Source organism: Schistocerca nitens, chromosome 2, assembly GCF_023898315.1.
Source record: "Schistocerca nitens isolate TAMUIC-IGC-003100 chromosome 2, iqSchNite1.1, whole genome shotgun sequence".
Taxonomy (NCBI): domain Eukaryota; kingdom Metazoa; phylum Arthropoda; class Insecta; order Orthoptera; family Acrididae; genus Schistocerca; species Schistocerca nitens.
Window position 1 is genome coordinate 517,374,981 of NC_064615.1, and position 25,327 is coordinate 517,400,307.

Below are 25,327 nucleotides of genomic sequence, written 5' to 3' on the forward strand. Positions count from 1 at the left end.
CATTTCTTCTTCCAGTAATTTTCGGGTTTGCAGCCGCATCACATCACATTCTGCCACGACATTTCGGTCCTTTTTTTCTTTTTTTCATATGTGATATTTTACAATACAGCATCACCGGCCTTTTGGGGTCTAATTGTGTTTGTGAGGCAGTAAATTTATCCACAGGAGAGTGACGCTGCGTCACTGCAAACACTTTAGATATGTGGCGGTGGGACTTGGAGTCCCATACCACCCTCCAGCGGTGGCAGTACTACCTCAGTCAGGCAGAAAAACTTAGCCTAGCATGGGCAGGTAGGGTGGGAAAGTAGTGGAAGAAGAATGGGTGGTGGTGTGGGGGGGGGGCTAGTCCCGCAAAAAGATGCATTCTTGGTCGGCTTGTCAGGCCTATCGTTAGCCGTAGTCGGCATCCGATTCCTCTGAGATGGTGAGAGGAACCGAATGTCGATGACAGCGGTGTGGAACTGTGGTCCCAACGTGGCGTAACCAATGGACAGTGTCCCACAGGGCATCCGCTTTCTCATAGAGCCGCCGTTCGTTGTTGCGTATGGTCGTCTTGATGGGGACGATTGAAGAGACCTGATGCAGTCATGGTATTTATAGCGAATTTCGCGCAAGCAAATCGTACTGGCGGCTTACAGCGCATGCGTTAGGAGGTGACATGTGTGAGGCAGCCAAGCTGTGTGTGCTGCCCTTAGTGGTGAAGTGAGAACAATCGCTGAGTATCGACTGAGCATGTCGATTCCGTTGTGACCGCATAATTTTAATAATTGGATTCCAATTTTTATCCAGCTGAAAGCCGTTATCACGATTCATTAAATTATCGGCAAGACGTACTTCCACGGATTCTTTAATTATAGAGCCCCAGAAGCTGGAAACCGGTGCTAAAATTGTGGTATTATTGTATTCCATTCAATGTCCTATGGAAATTCGATGTTCTGCTACTGCTGATTTTAAAGGTTGCCCCCGACGGGTGTGTGTCTTTCGTGTTCTACACAGCATTCCTGCACCGTTCATGTTGTCTGACCTATATATGCAGAACGACAGTCACAGGAAATTTTATAAACATGCGCCTTCCAGTACTGTGCGTGGTGGAGGGTACCCTGTGACATAACTGCACATTTCCTTTCCTGTTTCACTCACAGAGCGATAAAAAGTCGACTATCTATAAGTCTTCGTATGAGCCCTGATATCTCGTACCTTATCTTCGTGGTCCTTGTATGTTGGCGACAGTAGAATCGTTCGGCAGTCAGCTTCAGATGACGTTTCTTTAAACTTCAATAGTGGTCCTCGAATTGCTTCGATGTCTTCCTTTAATCCGACTTGGTACGGTTCCAAAGCATTCTAGCAGTATTCAAGAACAGGTCGAACTAGCGTCCTATACTCGTCCCCCGTATCGAAGTCAATCATTCGCCTTCGCTACTACAAGTATCACATGCTCGATCCATTTCTTATCGGTTTGCAGCGTTGCACCGAGATATTTAAACGATGTGATTCCGTTAAGCAGGACACTACTAATGCTGTGTTCTTTTGGACCCTATAAATGCTGTACCCAAACATTACGGGTTTGTTTTTCCTAAAGATCACCTTTCTTTCTTTCAGTGGTGCCATGTCCCTCGCTGACGCAGGGTCGGCATTGTTAGGAACGGATTTGGCAAGGTTAGTGGAAAGGGGTGGCCAGATGACCTTCCTGCCACCACCCTGTACCCCCCGGGGAGGAATTAGTGTACCCCTGCTGTCTGCGTCTAGTGTAATTCATAGAATACTGCGAACGTGTTCAGATGTCTGCGAATCGTGTAACTGAGGCGGAATGTGGGGACCAGCCCGGTATTCACCTAGTGGGATGTGGAAAACCGCCCAAAAACCACATCCAGGCTGGCCAGCACACCGACCGACGTCGGTAATCCGCCAGGCGGATTCGATCCGGGACCGGTGCGCCTACCCGAGTCCAGGAAGCAGCTCATTAGCGCTCTCGGCTAACCTGCCGGGTTTTTTCTAAAGACCACCATTAACTTATATTGTTCTATATTTAGAGCTAGCTACCATTCATTACACCAACCACAAATTCTGTCTAAATCATCTTGTATCCTTCTACAATCACTCAATTTCGACACCTTCGCCGCACTGAGTGGCCGCGTGGTTTGAGGCGTTGTGTTACGGATTCCGCAGCCCCTCCCGCCGGAGCTTCGAGTCCTCCCTCTTACCTTAATTTAGTTTAAGTTGTTGGTATGTCTTTGTACCGATGACCTCAGCAGTTTGGTCTCTTAGGAATTCACACACATTTGAACATTCGACATCTTCCGTTGCACCATACCACCATCAGCAAGCAACCGCAGATTGCTGCTCACCCTGACCGCGAGTGAAGTGGGCCTATCACACTTCCCTGTGGCACTCCTCACGATAAGCTTGTCTCTGATGAACACGTGCCATGTAACAGCAGTCCAGTTTGCAAACGGCCCACTCGAGAAGAGTGAGTGATGTCCTCATTTTAAAAATACTCGTTGTCCCTAGTCTGCCGCAAATGTTGGAGCATTAACATCCCTTCAGGTGGGAACCAGGTCAGTATGCACCGCAGAGAAGACGTACGTTTACTGTAGGCCACACTCTTCACATTATCCATAGAAAACACATTTAACGGAGTACATGAAGGAAGTGCATTGGTTTGCCGAGTACAGGAAACAGGTCGAGTTGACAGAAGAGAAGACCCAAAGAAGAGCGGCGCGTTTCGTCACAGGGTTATTTGGTAAGCGTGATAGCGTTACGGAGATGTTTAGCAAACTCAATTGGCAGACTCTGCATGACAGGCGCACTGCATCGCTCGTGTACCTTGTTGTCCAGGTTTCGAGAGGGTGCGTTTCTGGATGAGGTATCGAATATATTGCTTCCCCCTACTTATACCTCCCGAGGAGATCAAGAATGTAAAATTAGAAAGAGGCTTTCCGGCAGTCGTTTTTCCCGCGAACCATACGCGACTGGAACAGGAAAGAGAGGTAATGACAGTGGCACGTAAAGTGCCCTCCGCCACACACCGTTGGGTGGCTTGCGGAGTATAAATGTAGATGTAGATGTAGATGAACAATATGATGTCTGACGTAGATTTAGGGACTATCGGCTGCCTGTAGGTGCTATCTACCAAGCACAAATGCTACCCTGGTTATCCGTCTTAGAGTACTTAGGCTTGGTAACGATCCAAGCGGTGGGTTTTAGTACGTGGTTAGCGTGACCCATACTGCCGCAGAATGTTTGTTGGAATTTCTCCAAGGTTAGGATCAATGCTACCAACATTTGTTTTTCTTCTGGTCTATATGATTTTAATTGTGACAGTCCTCTATTTACTCGACTGAATGTCTGTCACGTTCTAAATACATTCATTGTGCTAGCCCCTGCCTGTATGACTCTTGTCGTGTTTGCTAGCCTCACATAACATGAAACGAAGCCGACTATGTACAAGAAAGCTGGCTCCACAGTCTGTCGCGTATGTCGGTGTAGATGACTAGGAAAATCAGTTCTGTGCAACGTCTTTTACGATCATGTATTACAGCTCTGTGATTCTAATCCATTAAGAAACAAACATAATAAATGTACGACCCCAACCAGTCAGAAAACGACTGAATACTAATAGAGTGATAAAAGGTATAATGAGCACAGTTAGGTTGTGCAACTGATGCAACTGGGAAACGTAATCTGTTATGAATCAAACAAACGGTAGTTTTCAAAATTTCGCGATCATAAGATGATAGTGTATGATGAATTAATGGTACTTCTGAAACGTACAATAATTTTGTATACCCTTCACATGTCAAACCTACAGATGCTTTAAAAAAGGCAACAGTAATTTCTTTCCCCACAATAGCTCGTGTTGTGTACATAACAAATTTCGCATACACGTTGGAACTATGCTTCCTTTTCCACAAACTCCCTTCTTTTAGAAACATCAGCAATTCCACCACAAAACCGCAATGTAAATTTGAGGTGATTTCTGTGCTCTGCAAAGAATTGTAGGTACTAACCACGCAGTGAGGAAAAAAGAGTCAAGTTTTACCATGAACTGACAATGCCATAGACACAAGAAGATCACTTCTTCTCTACAGCCAACATAGTGCACTAACAGAATAAATCACAAATTCTTCGGACACTGCCTTCTGCTGTACATAAACCAATTTTTTTTTTTAGAGTCTGCCAGGACTGTACAAAAATTGCGATATCCGTTTTATTATTTACCTTTTGCAAGTGTCCTTGGGAATACAGAGATCAACTGCAATTGCTGCTAAACATAGCATCACATTTTCCATAGTATAACATCTGGACACGGAGGTGGTGTTCGTAGTATTTGTTGAAGTTGCGTCGCAAGGCTGGGTTGAGACGAGTGACCGACTGCGGCAATATCGCACGCCACGAATACCTGCGATCCGTTGGTCGTGTATGGCGACCGTGGGAAATGCTTCAAGTCAAAACTACATCTTTACACCAAGTACATTTACAAATGAATATTTTGGTGTTCCAAAGATATGAAAGAGCACAAAACTGTGAAAATTACACAGTCCAACAGCCTGAGAAATAATCCTATGGTAACGTCGAAAACTACTGATTCAGATTTTATTGCTAGAGCACAAAAATATTCACTAATTTGGTTGAGCGTCCGTTGAAACAACATTTCTGATGGTTTGACTAATGGAGAATGAATTTTACGACAGTGACCTTATAAAAGAACTTTCCTTTCTTTGCTCATCAATGTTTCTAGTTCAAAAGGGATCCGTATCACCACATAAAGACATAACAGCAGTTCAGGTAATAAGTCGTAAACTGGTATTACCTTCTTAAAGAACTAGTGCGCCTTCAACTGCTATAATCAAAATTAACAAGCGAGTCATTATCGTGTTAGTAGAAACCTTATATTGTGACGAATAAAACACGTAAAACGGGGGTCTAACCAAATATACGTGGTGGTCCATTGATCGTGACCGGGCCAAATATCTCACGAAATAAGCGTCAAACGAAAAAACTACAAAAAACTAAACTTGTCTAGCTTGAAGGGGAAAACCAGATGGCGCTATAGTTGGCCCGCTAGACGGCACTGCCATAGGTCAATCGGATATCAACTGGTTTTTTAAATAGGAACCCCCATTTTTATTACATATTAGTGTAGTACGTAAAGAAATATGAATGTTTCAGTTGCACCACTATTTTTCGCTTTGCGGTAAATGGCACTGTAACAGTCACAAACATATGGCTCACAATTTTAGACTAACAGTTGGTAAAAGGTAGTTTTTAAATTAAAATACATAACGTAGGTACGTTTGAACATTTTATTTCGGTTGCTCCAATGTGGTACATGTACCTTTGTCAACATCATTTCTGAGAACGCATGCTGTTACAGCGTGATTACCTGTAAAAACCAGATTAATGCAATAAATGCTAAAAATGATGTCCGTCAATCTCAATGCATTTGGCAATACGTGTAACGACATTCCTCTCAAAAGCGAGTAGTTCGCCTTCCGTAATGTTCACACATGCATTGACAATGCGCTGACGCATGTTGTCAGGCGTTGTCGGTAGATCACGATAGCAAATATCCTTCAACTTTCCCCACAGAAAGAAATCCGGGGACGTCAGATCCGGTGAAGGTGCGGGCCATGGTATGGTGCTTCGATGACCAATGCACCAGTCATGAAATATGCTATTCAATACCGGTTCAACCACACGCGAGCTATGTGCCGGACATCCATCATGTTGGAAGTACATCGCCATTCTGTCATGTAGTGAAACATCTTGTAGTAACATTGGTAGAACATTACGTAGGAAATCAGCATACATTGCACCATTTAGATTGCCGTCGATAAAATAGGGGCTAATTATCGTTGCTCCCATAATGCCTCACCATACATTAACCCGCCAAGGTCGTTGATGTTCGTCTTGCAGCCATCGTGGATTTTCCGTTGCCCAATAGTGCATATTATGCCGGTTTACGTTACCGCTGTTGGTGAATGACGCTTAATCGCTAAATAGAACGCGTGCAAAAAATCTGTCATCGTCCCGTAATTTCTTTTGTGCACAGTGGCAGAACTGTACACGACGTTCAATGTCGTCTCCATGCAATTCCTGGTGCCTAGAAATATGGTACGGGTGCAAACGATGTTGATGTATCAATCTCAACACCGATGTTTTTGAGATTCCCGATTCACGAGCAATTTGTCTGCTACTGATGTGCGGATTCGCCGCGACAGCAGCTAATCACCTACTTGGGCGTCATCATTTGTTGCAGGTCGTGGTTGACGTTTCACATGCGGCTGAACACTTCCTGTTCCCTTAAATAACGTAACTATCCGGCGAACGGTCCGGACACTTGTATCATGTCGTCCAGGATACCGAGCAGCATACATAGCACACGCCCGTTGGGCATTTTGATCGCAATAGCCATACATCAACACGATATAGACCTTTTCCGAAATTGGTAAACGGTCCATTTTAACACGGATAATGTATCACGAAGCAAATACCGTCCGCACTGGCGGAATGTTACGTAATACCACGTACTTATACGTTTGTGACTATTACAACGCCATCTATCACAAAGCGATAAAAGTGGTCCAACTAAAACATTCATATTTCTTTACGTACTCCACGAATATGTAATAAAAAATGGGGGTTCCTATTTTAAAAAAACGCAGTTGATATCCGTTTGACCTATGGCAGCACCATCTAGCGGGCCAACTATAGCGTCATCTGGTTTCCCCCTTCTAGCTAGACGAGTTTAGTTATTTGTAGTTTTTTCGTTTGATGCTTACTTCGTGAGATATTTGGCCCGGTCACTATCAATGGACCACCCCGTATATATTTGGTCTTGTTTCATATTTTTTAAATATTATCCGGCTGCTGTTCAGTATGAAATAAATGCAAAACAGTACAAATATAAGGAATTTAAAAATGTCGCAGTGCTCATAAGTCTGCATTAATACTTTCACAAAACGGCTTGAAATGCTTTTGAACAAGTTCTGTACAGCAAAACGTAGGACGATTCGATGTGGCAGTACCTGTGTAGCCAAGAAGTACGACGCAATGTCCCTTCGGATATGCATGCATGCCCAAAGGAACATGCACTGATGCGGCTACAGGCATTATGAAACGCATGAAATGAATTCGCAGTCGCGAACCTGGACAACCATCACCTGTACCGCAGAATGACGACAGTGAAAATTTGTGCTGTGCCGCACTGTCACTCGAACCAGGATTTTCTTTGTGTAGCGAGCAGTCGGCTATCCGATCACGACTCACGGCCGCACCAAAACTTCCACATGTCTTGAGTCATGTGTCTACGACCTGCGCTCGTACTCTGTATTACCGTACAGGGCAGATAATTTAATTGAAAGTTGCTTGCCCGGTTTCGGCGGATAACTATGATATTTTAGTGCCTGTGTTGCTCTGCACAATAGGATGCTCCTTGCGACAGGCATGCATACGGAAGGTTGCGTCAGCCCCTGAGTCGTGGTCGGAGAGCCTAACGGTGCCGGGCCTCGGAACTCGACCCCTGCCCGGCTTGTCTCGATCCTGCAGCTGGAGGAATGTTTCTTTGCGTTGTTTCTTCCTTCAGTTCTCAGTAAAAAAAGAATAGGAAAAAAATAAATAAATACAAAAAAAGAAAACAGTCGTCAGAGCAGTTGCCCGCGAAAAAAAGGGGTCGGAAAAAATGGTAAGGTGATCACTCACGATAAACAGAAAACCCGGGTTCGGATCCAGGTAAGGCTGAAATTTTCCTTCTCGTCATTCCATTACACAGTTTATGGTTGTCCATATTCGAAACTGGTATTACATGTCATGTAAACTGAGAACCTGTTACGACCGGTGAATTGACACACGGGCAAGGTTCAAAAATTGGTTCAAATGGCTCTGAGCACTATGGGACTCAACTGCTGAGGTCATAAGTCCCCTAGAACTTAGAACTAGTTAAACCTAACTAACCTAAGGACAACACACACATCCATGCCCGAGGCAGAATTCGAACCTGCGACCGTAGCGGTTGCGCGGTTCCAGACTGTAACGCCAGAACCGCTCGGCCACCAGCGGCCGGCACACGGGCAAGGCACTCGAAAACAATTTTACAGTCTTCCTTTCTCACTATGCGCTAAATCCATTCCTCCCTTGTAGGGCGTAGTATCAGAGACCAATCACTGAATTTTTTGGTAAGAAGTAATGAACTGAATATCAGCAACGTTAAGAATCTATTGCTCCTTGCTTCTGGAAATCGGATTAAAGTTATCTGAATGGAGAGGTCGATGACCTCCGTGTACTTCAACATCTGTCACTTGCATTTAAGACTTTTAGCGAGCCATTTTCTCCGCATTCGACGAAAATAGCAGTTCCCAACAAAATATTACTCCCAACATCGAATCGAATCCTACTGATCCCTACCCAAATTATTAATGGCCGATCTCATTACATTAGTCAAACAAGTGCCAATTCGCTCAAGTGCAATACTTTGACAGTATTCTCGAAAGAATGCACTATAGGGCTTATCTTATCCACTTATACGGCTGCTGAAAAAATGAGGTTCATGATCAGTGCTTGACAAATGCTACCCCGGAAAATAATGCGAGATATTTTTTGTTTCACACGGAAACATTGTTTCTTGTTAACAAATATTTCGCACTTGGCTGTTGAACATACTAGTGCCATCCGCAGGAAACGCTGGTTCTAACATAGAGCCTGACAGCGTTCTACGTTCCAATGACAGTGCCGGTTCTATAAGAATTTTCAAATGAGTAAGTCGTTAAAACACGAAATAAATAACAATTGTTTGTTTTTATCTGCAAAGAGTATAGTGTCCTTTTTCTGCAAAATAACATGTGCCTTCTTGATAAATTTTAATGTCACAGACGGTTATTAACATGTTACGCCATCAGTGCACTTAATACTACTCAAAGCTGTGGGTGAACCGGGCGAGGTGGCGCGTGGTTATGACACTGGATAAACTTTCAGGAGGACGACAGTTCTAATCCGCGGTTGGCCATCCAGATTTGGCCTTTCCGTGTTATCCCTAAATAGCTCCAGCCAAATGACTAGTTGATTTCTTTCAAAGGGCAAGGACAATTTCCTTCACCATCCTTTAAACAATGCGAGCATTTACTCCGTCTCTAACGACCTCAAGGTCGACGGGACGTTAAACACCAGTCTTCTTCCCATTCTTCTTCCTAATTTGCGTACTCACAATACGAATGTGAGTTTATCAGGGCCTGTTTGTGCATGGAATTCTTTGATATTAGCAACTGTAGTGGATCAGTCTTATGAAGGCACAAAACTGTGATAATCGAAGTGGGAGATGAAAATATCTGTTTTTCTGTTCGGGATTCGGTTACACACGGGAAAATAGTGACCATTTAATGTGTAAGCCTCATGAATCACTTTCATTTCTTTAGTTGCTTGAAGCAAAGAAACGAAAGCAACAACGTTGAAAAATAACATGTTCATGAAATCTGTGTAATTAGCATACGCTAAATATATCATGAGAATGCTGACGAAATGAATATGTTGTGTTTCTCTCTCGTCTATAGCGGTATAGGCAACGGCCTTGCCGCAGTGGATTTACCGGATCCCGCGAGATCACCGAAGTTAAGCGTTGTCGGGCGTGGACGGCACTTGGATGGGTAACCATCCGGTGGCCATGCCCTGTTGCCATTTTTCCGCGTGCACTCAGCCTCATGATGCTACTCGACCGAATAGTAGCGGCTCCGGTCAAAGAAAACCATCATAACGACCAGTAGAGTGGTGTGCTGACCACACGCCCCTCCTATCCGCATCCTCAACTGAGGATGACACAGCGGTCGGATGCTCCCGATGGGCCACTTGTGGCCCGAAGACGGAGTGCTATATTGAGGTACAGTGCACCCTAATTAATGGCTGTATTATCTTTGAAGCACCCTTACGAAAAAGAAAATTAAGAAACTATCGGTTCAGAAACCTCGTTACTGAGCCACATGTACGGACCAACAGCAAAGGTGGTAGTATTGTCCAGCTGAACAGAAGCTGAGGAAGCATGTTTCAAGATAAGCGAACAGGTCGGACGAGAACTGCTGTGAGGTGACACCGATGTTCTCATAGCTAGTAGCATGCATTTGAAGGTAGCTTGAGCCATCTGAGCTAATTACTTGCAACATCGAGTTACCACAGAAACACCAAAACAGTTTACGAAATAACTAAAAATATAACAACGGCTGTAAACGGATTCAAATTACCTCCATGAAAAATATCAGCAGCTAATTTAAGCTAGGAAACGATGAAAAACAATGTTTCTAGAGCTTACGTATAACACCACACAATGGGTGAGTGGGGGGGGGGGGGGGGGGGGAGGGCAGAAGCAGGATATCAATAAAAAGGAAAATTGATGATATGTCAGGATGCATGTGTACCGTCGTAGCTGTACCTTTTTTGTGCACCTGAGCAATTCCGCGGTTTTTTTACCTATTATGTATTCGGCGTATCGAAGAACAGCCGCAGGATACAAGCCTCCTTGTTTTACTGTTTCGATTTGTATGTGTATTTAATAATGTAAAGGCTTGCGATGTATTGTAGATAAGTGGCCTTGAACAATGTGTAGTGAAAATAAAATGATTGACACTGACAGCAATAACCGTGCACACATGAGATACTGCTAGGTCAACAATAACTCTGAAAGATTTTCGTAATACGATCAGAGAAACAAAAATTGTGCATTTAACCAGGTCTGGTCCGAATTTGATAATAAGAAACGAAACATCGCATAATTATCGAGAAATGAACGAAGCTTCTAACTACAAAAGAGGGCAACCAATAGGCAGCATGGTAGTTTAGTAGGGTGCAACGTTGAATACTTCTTCATTTAACGGAAGCTTTGGTATTGTGTCTATTGAGTAGCTGCAGGTAATTCTACGAATATGTCCATTCGATCACCAGATAGGTAAGAAGGTGGGCTCATGAGACACATATTCTGACATTAATAGCAATATGGGCCACAAGCAAGCAGGAAATTCACATTCAGATCCGCTGCCTGTGGTACAAACAGCGTGGCTAACCTATGGATTTCTGCCAAATATAAAACAGCGACTGGGAATGAGGCACCTGAAACCCTTGACAGGTCACGAGCTTTACAGCTACCTACTGGCACTGAATTGGTCGAAGTCAAATCTCTGAAAGTGTCCAGTGGTGACGAAGGCACGCCAGAAGATACTGTCTGCGAATGTCGACTGTATGCCGATGTTCCTGCTACTAATCGGCTGTAACTGAATAGTCATGAAGACTCGATGTCAATGAGAGAATGAGTTGCTGGACAAAATGGCAAATATTGGACCATACTGAGGACGTTGTTTCAATAAAAGCCTTGGGTAACGCGTTAGCTTATCAGTTAACTCCCGTGCACTGCACTACGCTTGGTTGCGAGAGAAGGCCGAGGAGCAAAACAGCGAAGAGAGCTGAGGTGAACAGCTGCAGGCAAAAGAACAGCCAGCGTCTCATGCAAGGCGATCGTAATGACAATACCGGAGTGGACACTCAACCGTGGTCAGTGTCTCGGTACCGAAGGATCAAGAACCGGCGTCCCGCGAACGATTCTCGAGTGTAACAGGAAGAGAGGGAAACGATACTGGTACATAACGTACCCTGTGGAGTGAAGATGTAGATGTAGACGTGGGCCGGAATTTCGCTTCGTTCTTCACCAGCAGCAACGCTGCTCCCCCGGAGTAGGGCAGACGTCCACCGCAATCATGAAGCCGACAGACATCGGGAAGAGGCAGCTGCGAACACAACGTCCTTTTCTGCGCTCAGAGTACTGGGAACTGTGGCTACAGACCGGACAAAGTTGGAGTGCGTTTTAGAATATGGCAGACAAGAACTAAGGATACTAAAGTAGTGATAGACGTAGTTAGATTTGGTGGAGGTGTAGTTTTTATTAAGAATAGAAATAATTGTGGTGATGGGAAGTAGTATTTTGTGGGATGTAATAGTATATATTGTATAATTTGTTGCCGAGTTATAGCAAAAAAATTACTGTTGATAGCAATAATTTATGTAAGAACCTGTGTTTAAATTATAGATAAAAGGGTAAAAAGTAATAAATAAATTAATTGCCTCCCATGGCCAGTGGTAAACAAACGTGTATACGTTTGCTTCAAGTGTAACTGAGAGTTTTGGATGAAGCACTTTCGGAGGTATGCAGTTGTGCTCGTAATTTGTGGAACTTAACACCTTCCCCCTGTACAGTGTAGTAAACCTTCAGGGGCTGTACTGGAAAACAACTGTGAGTGACTTTAGCGAATTGTCTTCGAGTGGCGTTCTTGCCTTCTAAAAGCTCTGTAGGCCAATGCACTTTATTTGTAATGCGATGTAAAACTATTCTTAATCGCTTCTTTCATCTGAATTATTTAATGTCTACAACTACTGGACCGTTGCAGCGATATTCATTGGTTATGACTGGTTTGATGCTACAAACCACGCGCCTTAAAACCATGACATGCTTAATAACACTGAACTTTACTGTCAGTTTTATAATGCAATGAGGACTTTCGATGAAATTCTAAACTGCACTCTCAACTTGTCTCTCCCGTCACCTTCCTCATATGCCCTTTATTTCCCTTTCCACTCTTCCTTTACATTACCCTGCCCTACCCTCTCTCCTACGCCTTCCTCCATTCCCAAACCGTATGTCTTCCCCTCCGCTCCTTTTCCTGAGCTTTGCCCTTTCTTGGAAATAAACCGGTGGCCTTCTAAGCTTGTGTTATACACATTTAGTCAAGTCACAGTAATTTATGCCATATCAGTTCGTCCAGTTCATTTTCTGAACTCCATCTTGAGCCAAACTTCTTTTCTGGAAATACGCCAGTCAGGAACTGAATATGTAATAACATATCAATGAATCGATGACACAGTCGTCCTTTACAAATATTAATTCATGTAACATACAAGTAAAATTCCCCCATTATTATTTAGTACCTTCACTTTAATTACTCCCACGTTACTCAAAATTATATTCATACAGCGCTCAGCTCCAGATTGTCATCTTAATATGGTAATGAATATTAATACGTCCTACTGCCTGCTGCTTCAGTCCGACACGCACGACTTTGCATACGTCTACTTTCGCAGACCGAGCCATACAACGAATACAACTGCTCACTGCTGCTCCGAAACATCGCGTTGCCCTGGCAGGTTCTATAATTTCCAAGCACCAGACAACGCCCAAGCCATATAACAGTATTCCGGGAAAACGATGTATCAAAACCGACTCGACGGAGAGAATACAACCGCAAGGTGATGTACTCCACGTCACTCCAAGAATGAAGATGAAAGAATGCTACAATTGAGCGCCCTTAGCTGTTGATGTTATTGCGTTCATGGTAGTGGGTCGGTAGGGAAACCACAAACTGTCTAAATTTGCTCCGCGCAAATACGTATTCACTGTCCCAACCACTGAATTATGTAGCAAGTGTATTCATATAGCGTATTTACAGAAATGACGCGCCACGAAGATCTTCACAGACACAAAAGTACAGTATATCAGTCCACTTGTTATATAGCTCAGTTTGTGATGAAGATGGAAATCCGGCAAGAAATCTTTAGACATTTTGTTGCAAACTGTATAGTTATTTTCTGCTAACATGTTTTGTGATGCATCGTCTTTAGTATTGTTCACACACAAATACCTTGTTCATCCCCGTAACACTTTAATAACATTTTAACAGGAGTTGCACCGGTATACGCAAGTGGCTAATAAAAGAATGTTTGCATATTGATATTAAAGAATAGAGAAACAGGCTACTGGATGGAACATAAGAACTTACCGTGTGTAAGTAGTAAACTAGCTGATGCAAAAAAGCAACTAATGTTTGAGGCCTCTTGAATAAAAAATCGAAGATTTTACAATATAAGGCAACCTGCGTTAGTTTCAAAGTTCTCAAACTTTTTTAATCTTGCCTTTGTACTCGTTTATTTGAAAGTTCGGCCGTAAGCTAAAACACACAAGACAATAACAAGCAACACACACTGTAAATCTTCCTTAATTGGTGGAAATTTCCGACTCCTGACGACAACTGCACTAAAGTTGTCGAATTCTTTCTACACGAATGTGTAACAAATAACTGTAATCGTTTAGAAAACGAATCGGACCAGTTACCTACTGTTTTACACACCTGCAATCCTCAATCTGTACAGGCGTGTCTTATCCGGGGCAAAGGGATTGTCACAATGTTTGTGATAAGAGTTACTGTAGCTAATAGGAACAGCTGCATTTACGTTACCTGCCGAATTGACGGGAGGGAACAATATTGGATGCTCTCCTCACTTGAACATGGTCATATAGCTCACCAGTTAGCATTACTCATGTTTTTCCGGACCTGATAGTGGTTTAATTTGAGTGATAATGGCTATCGTAAAATAAGAAAATTATTTCAAGGAATCGAATGCAATATACGACACCAGAAAGCTGCTATGTCAGAGTTACCAGAGTGCTTTAAGTGCATATGTGCAAAGACGATGGCTTATTGGACTAGCTAGCATATTTAATGACAAATCGTTATTATATAGCACGCAGTTGTTAAATACGTGCTTAGCTTTAATTTCGTAAGAATCATGACCGTCAAACATATTTTATGAAGCACTCTACATTTTTGTTGAAATACGTAGGAATTTATTACAGCTTGCAACGTATCACAACTGAAGTTGTTCGCCAATGGCGAATAACACTGAATCGAAGTACTGAAACAGCAAACGCTGTGAGAAAAACGAGAATAACTAATGTCTGTTAATGAAACTAATCTGTCCTCAAGAGATCTTGACCGTTCTGAATTAGCAAAAGGGTACTCGTCAATTGGAGCTTTGAATCGATCTTTGAAGAGATCTTCAGCTACCTCAACTGGTAGAACGCTACGCTTGAAAGCACTCCTTTCAGTTTGCCTCTCCTTTACAGAGTTCCAAATTGTAAACAACGATTTGTTGCGGTGCTACATGACTGCGGATCATTGCATTGTATTGCTGCCGTCGCGACAGACGGTAGCAACAAGTTTGGTCCACACAGACAGTTAACAGACTTGTCGTACATCAGTTTATTAAGCTACGCAAAAACTGCTTTTCATCTTATCATGAAACTGTACTGACAAGCGTAAATTTGAGACTGTAGGTGCCTACCGCATTGACTCAGAGGAACTAATTCCGAACAATCAGAGAGAGGTTAATTTCGCTGGTGCCGCGGGAGGTACGCAGATTTACAGCTCACGAATCACACTGTGGTGCAACAGATATTCCTCTTCCCTTTAATAACAAACGTTATGCACAGAAACGCACCACGTCTTCTAGGCTTTCGCCCCGTGCGAGCCAAAAACAACGTTTACGAACTCGTCAGTTACTTTACGAAACGAAAGCAACTTCTTTTATAAGCATTCGTCTACTGCTTTTCAAAGAGAAAGCGTTTATTTTTGTTTGCTGGATACCAAAAACTGTCATCAGTCCTAACTGATAGATGTTATTGACCTTTCTGTACCACCGCCTTAAGTGAGACGACTCGGCATACAGATCCTTTCCTTTGGATTTTACATCATAAGGTACTACTTCTACTAGAATCTCAAAGTGAATCACAAATATAAAAATGTACACGAAAAAATTTTCCTGGAGAAAGAATTCTAATAATTACGTTTAAAACATAATGCAGTAAGGTATTTACTTTTCAAGTACAATATTAAACATTCTTTCTCTCTTTCGTCTGTAGAATGTGTAGGTGATCTATGTAAACGTAATATGTAAGAAGACAGCGACCAGCTGTGACTGTGGCGAAATAAGAACACACCACATCATGTCCTCTGGAAATGTTTTCTAGTTCAAGATACTGCAAGGACTGCTAGGCAGGCTTTAAGACGTAAATCTGTTTACAACATAATTTAGAGTAGAAGAAGACTTTCACAGGCTGATGTTGCTCCAGAAAAAGCAAGACGTAACTATATTTAGCAAAGACAATTAGAGCCAATAGACGAGTCTAGAGTACGAGAACGAAATCCGATAGCTCAAGGATCGCTTGCTCCGATGGAACAGTCGCCATGTTATCTGGAAGCAATAAGATATTGCCGGATCCTACAGCACGGACGATCGGGTGCGGACAAAGTAATTGCATTCCAATTTTACTAAAGTTTCTGCATTCATCTCAGACTATTACAAGGACGAATTACACAAGACTGCACTGTGGGTAATCGTAGCTGAAGCATTAGTATTGGTAACAAGTACTAGTAACACAAATTGAGTTGCAGTAGAAAATTATTGTTGGAGCTGGTAGTAAAAGGGTTTACTCGTATATGTCATAGTTCTGTTGTTATTGTTGTAGTAGCAGATGCACCTGTTATGACGCTTATAACAGCAGAGATAAAGATGAGAGTGAAAACTATGAGAGATTGAAAGAACTAAACTCTATAGCACTATAGCTCTCGCGCTAAAAGGGAGTAGTGAGATTTGTGATCTACACTCCTGGAAATGGAAAAAAGAACACATTGACACCGGTGTGTCAGACCCACCATACTTGCTCCGGACACTGCGAGAGGGCTGTACAAGCAATGATCACACGCACGGCACAGCGGACACACCAGGAACCGCGGTGTTGGCCGTCGAATGGCGCTAGCTGCGCAGCATTTGTGCACCGCCGCCGTCAGTGTCAGCCAGTTTGCCGTGGCATACGGAGCTCCATCGCAGTCTTTAACACTGGTAGCATGCCGCGACAGCGTGGACGTGAACCGTATGTGCAGTTGACGGACTTTGAGCGAGGGCGTATAGTGGGCATGCGGGAGGCCGGGTGGACGTACCGCCGAATTGCTCAACACGTGGGGCGTGAGGTCTCCACAGTACATCGATGTTGTCGCCAGTGGTCGGCGGAAGGTGCACGTGCCCATCGACCTGGGACCGGACCGCAGCGACGCACAGATGCACGCCAAGACCGTAGGATCCTACGCAGTGCCGTAGGGGACCGCACCGCCACTTCCCAGCAAATTAGGGACACTGTGGCTCCTGGGGTATCGGCGAGGACCATTCGCAACCGTCTCCATGAAGCTGGGCTACGGTCCCGCACACCGTTAGGCCGTCTTCCGCTCACGCCCCAACATCGTGCAGCCCGCCTCCAGTGGTGTCGCGACAGGCGTGAATGGAGGGACGAATGGAGACGTGTCGTCTTCAGCGATGAGAGTCGCTTCTGCCTTGGTGCCAATGATGGTCGTATGCGTGTTTGGCGCCGTGCAGGTGAGCGCCACAATCAGGACTGCATACGACCGAGGCACACAGGGCCAACACCCGGCATCATGGTGTGGGGAGCGATCTCCTACACTGGCCGTACACCACTGGTGATCGTCGAGGGGACACTGAATAGTGCACGGTACATCCAAACCGTCATCGAACCCATCGTTCTACCATTCCTAGACCGGCAAGGGAACTTGCTGTTCCAACAGGACAATGCACGTCCGCATGTATCCCGTGCCACCCAACGTGCTCTAGAAGGTGTAAGTCAACTACCCTGGCCAGCAAGATCTCCGGATCTGTCCCCCATTGAGCATGTTTGGGACTGGATGAAGCGTCGTCTCACGCGGTCTGCACGTCCAGCACGAACGCTGGTCCAACTGAGGCGCCAGGTGGAAATGGCATGGCAAGCCGTTCCACAGGACTACATCCAGCATCTCTACGATCGTCTCCATGGGAGAATAGCAGCCTGCATTGCTGCGAAAGGTGGATATACACTGTACTAGTGCCGACATTGTGCATGCTCTGTTGCCTGTGTCTATGTGCCTGTGGTTCTGTCAGTGTGATCATGTGATGTATCTGACCCCAGGAATGTCCTGGGACAATGAATTCACGGTGTTCTTATTTCAATTTCCAGGAGTGTATATTAACTCAGAAATACGATAACAGCCTACATATTTAAAAAGTGAAAACTAACAAGATCAATCTCTGAGACTGAAAAAAGATTATGTGAGATAACTGTTGGCAAACAAGCTTACAATGTGTTAGCAAGTGTCTTGTGTCGTTTGGAAACGAAGCTACTGAAGGTTGATCGCTTCTGTGTATGCAATTCAGTGTGTCGCTCTCGAATCTACCTGCTTTGTTTTACAAACTGATTTTCATTCCACGAGAGATCAAATTATGATTTGTTGCTTTTTGCACTTCTAACAATCAACAGAATTTCTTTTATCCATTTCGGGTTATCTTAGCTTGAGATTCGGTTATAATTATCGCGATGGTTACAGAACTTTCAAAGAAAACGTTCCGATCTTTGTGAGTAGTGCAGCAAGAATAAGAAAGACGACAGTCTAAAGATTCAAATGGTGAAAATTACAAGAACAATCTCACCTACATAGTGACTTGTCTCATTTCTTTACTTGTCTCATTTCTCCGAGAGTAAGCATCACATAAAAATTCCAAATGTTTGTAATTCTGTCTTCGTTTCATTTTCAATGACCTTGACTTACTTAACGAGGATTCTGACAGCAGTTTAAGCGATAGTAAAAATTAAACCAAGCTACAGATTCCACTTTACACAGGACGTCCTCCACAAGTGCGGTATTAAAATCGGATTGCCACAGTTTAAATGATAGAACGCTTGGGAACCACGATTAGAGTTAATAGGGGAAATGAGAGGGATAATGTGCTGTTTGACTATCAGCTATTGCTTGTCAGAAAATATGTCCATCTGACACACAGTCTCTTATTACGTATATCATTTTGATAAAGCGATTACGTAGGTTTAATCAGAATATTTGTGATCAGAGATGTTATAGTTAGGAGGAACAGCTCAATTTGCGTTGCCTGCCAAACTGCCCTAAGGGAACAGAATTCAATAACGCAGTTTATTGACGTAGTGAACTGAATCAACTACGGGATAATTGAGGTGAGAAGACGAAACAACTGGCTAGTCTATGCATCTTCTTGGTCGCTGCTTCGTATGATTGACGGTACCTATACGACGTGGTGAAAAGCTTAACGGATAATTGTGCACTGAAAATATTTAACAAGGAAACAACTTTTTTAATTTAGCGTGGAATAGTTTTTTCCGCAAAAGGTGATGCAATTATGTTGTCCTTGGATTTTCGAAGCAATTGAACGGAATGGGAGAGTATCCAGTGAAGAAATTTAGGCCACGTACTCCTTCCATTACTGTCCAATCTTGACTATTGTGTTTTTACTAACTGATAGTCACTAAATCATGAAATCCTTCGCAAAAAGAATATAGATTATTTAGAAATGAAGTAGAAAGAAAATAATAACGCGGATATATTAAGTGGTTCTCTTCCAAATACACATACTGGCTGAAGATAATTTGTAACCATAATGGTTTTTCAGATCACATGGAAACAAAAGGGCAGCATTACAACATTTATTACTATTTTTAGTAGAACTATTTTGCCAAACCAGTTGGGAAGAGGGCATAAAAGAAGAGGTCGTAACAGGAGGAGACCAAGCTCCCAGCTGAATCCATAGCGCTAAGTCATCTCAGTAAACGTAGCATAAGCAGATCTTAACTGGAGCTAACACTGTGCTCTCATCTTGGATTCTGGAATACTTCACCTGCCTTAAATACAGTGAAATACTCGAAATTTTTATGCTCTTCCTTCTAAACTCTGAATGGTTTATAAGGCTACCAGCTCATGTCGTACAACGTGCCCCCAAAAATATCACTTATGTGCAACACATCACACTCCAGTATTTTGTGATTGTGTCACAAAACATGTTGATATATCGATGCTTTTTGCCGTTCCAACAGTAAGAGAGATCCTTTGATAGCACATTCAGTCTTATATATCGCTCTGCCTCGAACATGAAGCGTCAGTCCGATTTTATTTTGAGTGGAAACGTGTAGTAAGGAAAGAATTATCAGAAAGCACTTTATGAAGAGAATTTTAAACATGCGGTGTACTATCGTGTTTAAAAGAGAAGTTTTTGGGGGAACATCTTATTTGTTATCGAGTGGCAGGACGGTTTGTTTGAAGGATGGACGCTCGACGTTTCCCATTCAATGGGGACGATAAATTGTCGCATATGACTTTGTGGTTCCAGTGGAAAATTGATTGACTACACACTGCTGTGCTGCCGATAGAACGAGAATGATGTGCTAGATTTTAGAGTCATACAGCTAAATTACCCATACGCTTCTGTTGCTAAAGACAATTTCAAACAGAAATTCGTAATTGGTGTAAGTTTTTTCACGCTGAAAAATTATGCGTCTCTGTTTTCTAGAAAATCAGTTGTTAAGTAGAAGGAATGGCTTAAAAACTGAAAATCTGTTACGGGTATGTAATTTTATGCATTTTATGTGTGTGTACATGCGAAAGTAATACACTGTAGAAGGAATGGCTTAAAAACTGAAAATCTGTTACGGGAAAGTAATTTTATGCATTTTATGTGTGTGTACATGCGAAAGTAATATACTGTTGACCTTTTAGTCAACCGATTTCGTTGAAGTAGTAAATGAGAGGGACAACATTCTCTTGCTCCATATCACGTTCCTCAGCGCTGAAACGGAATCAGAATGTGAGACGAAGTACCAACTCTGGGTAATGTCTCTCTGTAGAGTGATTCATTTCATTATTGATAAAAGAAGGAGGATGCAAACTAACTCATCAGAAGTGCTGATTAGTAGGTAAGGACTTTAATTTGTAACTGCAACCAATTTTAAGTAAAGAATTCTGTAAAATGACGCAAAAACGTTTGTAAGCAGATCATATACATTACTTAAAAAATTTACCGACTCTGAACTTCCTTTGAGCGAATGTGTAACTATTAACGAGCCCACTCAATAAAAAACTGGGGTAATAAAGTATCTTACAGTCACAAGAGAACAGTTTTCCACAGACATGTTAATACTAAGTCTACCAAAAATTTGGGCCCTCTCCATTGCTGCTATTTCAGTCCACGGTTAAAAGTTAATGATGTTAATAAGGTGATAAATCAAATGTTCTATACACTAACTTCTATTTTTTAAGAATTAAATAGAGAAATTATAAAATGCTACCACTGTAAGTGACCATGTCACTTGAATGAAATATTATATATTATTTGCTGATGGGAAATATATTCAGAGTTCAAATAGTTTTGGTTTTGTTCATTAACAGAGCCCCGTGACCTGTGTGCATAATACATACTCAAAATATGGTATCATCTTCTTAAAGCGCCGAATTATGTGTGCTTCTAAATGACGATGTCTCTCATTTGCATTCGCAACTGGGAAAGCAGCTCTTCCACATGGCGTACGGCCAATTCTGAGGTTAACTTGAGTGTGTAAATTACCCATCTGTACTTACGAGTTACGAACCATGAACCATTTGAATAATTGTTCTTAGATGACGGAACGAACCTCTTATATGCTCGTTTCTTACAGAAATTTCTGTAATGCATAAATGCAATTTTCTAAACGCACTAATTGCAATATCTGTCTTACGGATGACAAAGGCGTAATGCCCCAGCAGTCAACTATTAAATTCTGGCCTTAAATATTTAATTCAAAGAGTGTCTACGTGATTTAGAGCGAGTCGCTTGGACAGCATTATAAGCTCATACCCGCTAGGTGCACGGTTAGCGTTGTACTCCGTCAGCAGGCACTAGAAGTCCATCAAAAGACAGTGTTCTAGGAATGAGGGATATGATTCTGCGAATGGAGAATACTCTTAGTTTTCTAGAAAGTTATAGATGGATGAAAAACGCAGTCAAATTATAATCAAAATAAAACCGCAACAACGACTGCTGAAGGCAAGAATTATAGTCACAAGTTCTTTTTTCACAGAACGCACGATCCGTTATGATTAACTTGAGCGCTACGAACGGAAAATGTATGTTCCACTGTATTTATCATTGCTGATACTTCTCGTTAAAAGTGCAACTAATTAATCAAATTTACTTTCATGTACGTCCTGCTTGGTGATGTCTATAAAATGTCTTACTACTAACACATCACACTGGTATTCCAAACAAGTGTACTGATTTAGTTGATATGCGGTAATCAAATTTTTTAAAGAACTCTTGTAGGGGTAAATAATCGAGGTTGTAACAGTGCGTAGTAGGGACTATTGCGAATAAAATTTTAAAATTGTTAAGTTCATAATAGAATCATTCAAATGTTGTCTATTGTCGACTTGTTAACTGACAGTATTTCAAACAATTAGAAAAAGGAGAAAAGTGAGTGAAATACGGGTGCTGTCAAAAGGCGTTCACTGTAGTTCATCAAATACTACCATTACTCTATCAAAGAGCACCAAATAATTTCCAAAATTAATTACTGTGTCCTTAAGACAATATTTAGAATAAATAATGCACGTGTTAAGTATATGTACTTAAGCTATTCAGTTTGAATTATACCCTTCATTCATACAGCTTATAGACCAAGTATGTGCGTTTCAGGCATTATTAAATTTGCGATTGCGTGAGCCCTATAAGTTATTTCTACATTCGCTTTACAAACAGATCACACAAAATTATTAAATAGTGAATTTGCTAAAAGTATAAGGTGAAATTCGTGTATCCAAGGACCGCCGTCACCACGGCAGTAAAATTAGTGGAATATTATACGGTACTTTCAAACACCAAATTAAATAAAGAGAGATACATTGCATTACTGTAATGTGCTGACAGAATCCTTTCATTGTAGTACGACTGATGTAGTGTCTTCCTACAGAAAAAAGAGGTAGAATTCTAGCAAAGCAATAATGGACATCACCATCGTAATTGTTTACTGCAGGGGATAACTACGTAACTGCTAGGGCTTTGGCTAACCTATTATAACTGTTGAATAAGAAGTTATATCTTGTAAGTTAGAACTCCTCCCTCTATACTGGTGTTACATACTACATAAGATAAAATATGTAACTAGGAATAGTCACTCACTGCAACACAAATCAGATGATTAAAAGGTAACAATTTATCCACATAAATCAAAATTTTAACTAACAATAGCACTTACATTCGGCAGTATATTAGTGCTGACTGCGTTGTTAATTTAAAAACATGTATGGTTTGGGTAACAGTTAATTAAATGAAATTTCTAAACGACTACGACACTAGAAACTCGGGAACTGCATTGGTATTGTTTCTATTCACAAAAAGTAATAAAAAGTCTAAAAAGGAAGAAAACAAATAGGCGTCAAGATTTGTGACAGTCCACAGTTATTGTAGACAGTGCATCGAGAGCAGTGACCCCTGCAAGTCGGCTGCCCGCCACGCAGCAGCGTCCACTGTGCGCTCCCGCCTCTGGCGTCTACTCACCGGCCGGCAGGAGGTCCGCTCCGCGTGGCGCCCACGGCCACGTCCGACGCCACACTGGCGGTCGACGCCGAGCGCCGCCACGGCCCGCCCCCGCAGACGTCGCTGCCGCCGTCGCCGCCGCTGCCCCATACCGAGCGACACCGACTCTGGCCGACCGAGGCGTGTCCTCCTGCACTATGTCGTGCGATCTCATCATCGCGGTCTCCCGATAGCGTATGTTACCGTAAGGAAAGTCACCTCGTCAATTACAAGGGTTTTGCGTGCTCTTAGGCCGTAGTTACCGCTTTAGTAAAATTCTGTGGAATCTTATGTGCATCTTGCACAGGGCAAGTAAATTAAAAGTTTCGAAATTCTTTGCGATACCCTTATGCAATTACTGAAACTGAGGAATATGGATACTATAATATAGAAAACCTAGCCATGTGCAGGTGTCAAACATGCGAGGGCGTGCTGAAAAGTAATGCCTCGAATTTACGTCAAGTAAAACAAGTACTATTAACATTTTACAGTTTTATCGTTCATGTCCACACTTTTGGGGCACTCTGTCCCTAAAGGGCTCCGACTGTAACCCGTAACATGACGATCTGTAACGTAACTGTGTTGGTGCGAAGAAAACAGGATGCTGTAAGCGAGTTTCGGATTCTAAGAGTTCGTCCACAAAAGGAACACCCCCTTCTTCAAAATGACAATGCCAGACCACACACGAGCGTTGCGGCATCTGCAACAGTCCGACGTCTTGTGTTCACCAGCTTTGATCATCCTCATCTACACTGCCGAATTGGTCCCATACGACTTTGTGTGTTTCCAAAACTTAAGGAACACCTTCGAGGATTTCACTTTGAAAGTGACAAAGCGGCGAAAGCAGAGACGAGGTTGTATATCCCGCAACAACGTCAAACATTCGACAGTGACTGCCATTACGATAATCACCTGAAACAAGTAACAGCCAAAACAGTATGGTGCCACAGAACACAAACGAAACAAGAGTGAAAGTGACAGCAACTAGAATGGTAAGCTCAAGTGCAACCACGCTCTGCTACCAGTCAGACGCCCTGCTAAACCTGCAGGACAGGATAGGTAGTTTAAATTGTGGAAAGGGGCCAAAATAAGCGGCTGTCAGTTGCACTCGAACTTACAACTTTATTTATTTGACCAAACATTACAAGAGCCAAGAAATTATAAAAAACACAGCATTAATTTACTGGCCGAATGCGCATAAAATTTCGTGCCTTAAGACCACTTTAATTCAAAATCGGCTGAAAGTCAATAACTTAAGACTCAAACCAAAATCAGAAATTTAAAAGACAGAAGGCCTTATCTTAAATCAGTTCTTTTAGTTAAGCTGAAGGCCCTAACAATCTCACACCTTAAGAGCAAAACAACTTTTAAAAAAGAAAAATCGGCTGAAGGCCCATGTCTTAAAGCTCAAACGAAAATTAAATTTTTCAAAGGCGTTATCTTAAAACAGTTTTTTAATTAGGCTGAATGCCCAAACAATCTGACACCTTAACAGAAAAACAACTACTAAAAAATGCATTATGCGATACCTCAATTGAAACGTGAAGCAGTGGAAGAAGAGCTCCAGATAATATTGCAAATGGGAATAATAGAAAGGTCAACTAGCCAATATAACAACCCATTGTTCACTGTGGAAAAGAGGAATTGCAATGTCAGAGTAGTATTGGATGCACGTCCAGTGAATAAAATTATTATTCCAGAAAGAGACAGACCTGAGAATTTGGAAGACGTACTCCTAAAGTTTCATGGGGCAAGAGTATTCAGTATCATTGGTCTTAGATCAGGGTACTGCTGCCAGTAGATAAGGATTCAAGACCCTTCACTGCATTCCTGTATGGAGGAATAAGCTACAAGTATTATGTACTACCATTTGGCCTTAATATTTCCACCTCTGCCTTTGTTAGAGCATTGGATAAGGTACTAGGTGAGCAGTTGATTGAGAAGGTCACTAGGCACGTTGATGACATCCTGATAGCAACTGCAGACTGGGAAAAGCAAGTTAAAATGCTTGAAGAGGTACTCATGGCCTTTCTGAAGGCGGTAATGACAGCGAATATGCAGAAATCGGATTTTGGAAAGA

General features: G+C 42.4%; 1 long non-coding RNA gene across 1 annotated transcript in view; it reads right to left on the reverse strand.

Moving 5' to 3' along the window:
- The window catches only part of LOC126234473 (uncharacterized), a 340,217-nt gene extending 316,939 nt beyond the window's left edge, over window positions 1-23,278 (reverse strand). Inside the window, exon 1 of the long non-coding RNA XR_007544733.1 lies at window positions 23,230-23,278. This is a non-coding gene — a long non-coding RNA (uncharacterized LOC126234473). The remainder of the gene's footprint in view (window positions 1-23,229) is intronic.
- Window positions 23,279-25,327: the final 2,049 nt, after the last annotated feature.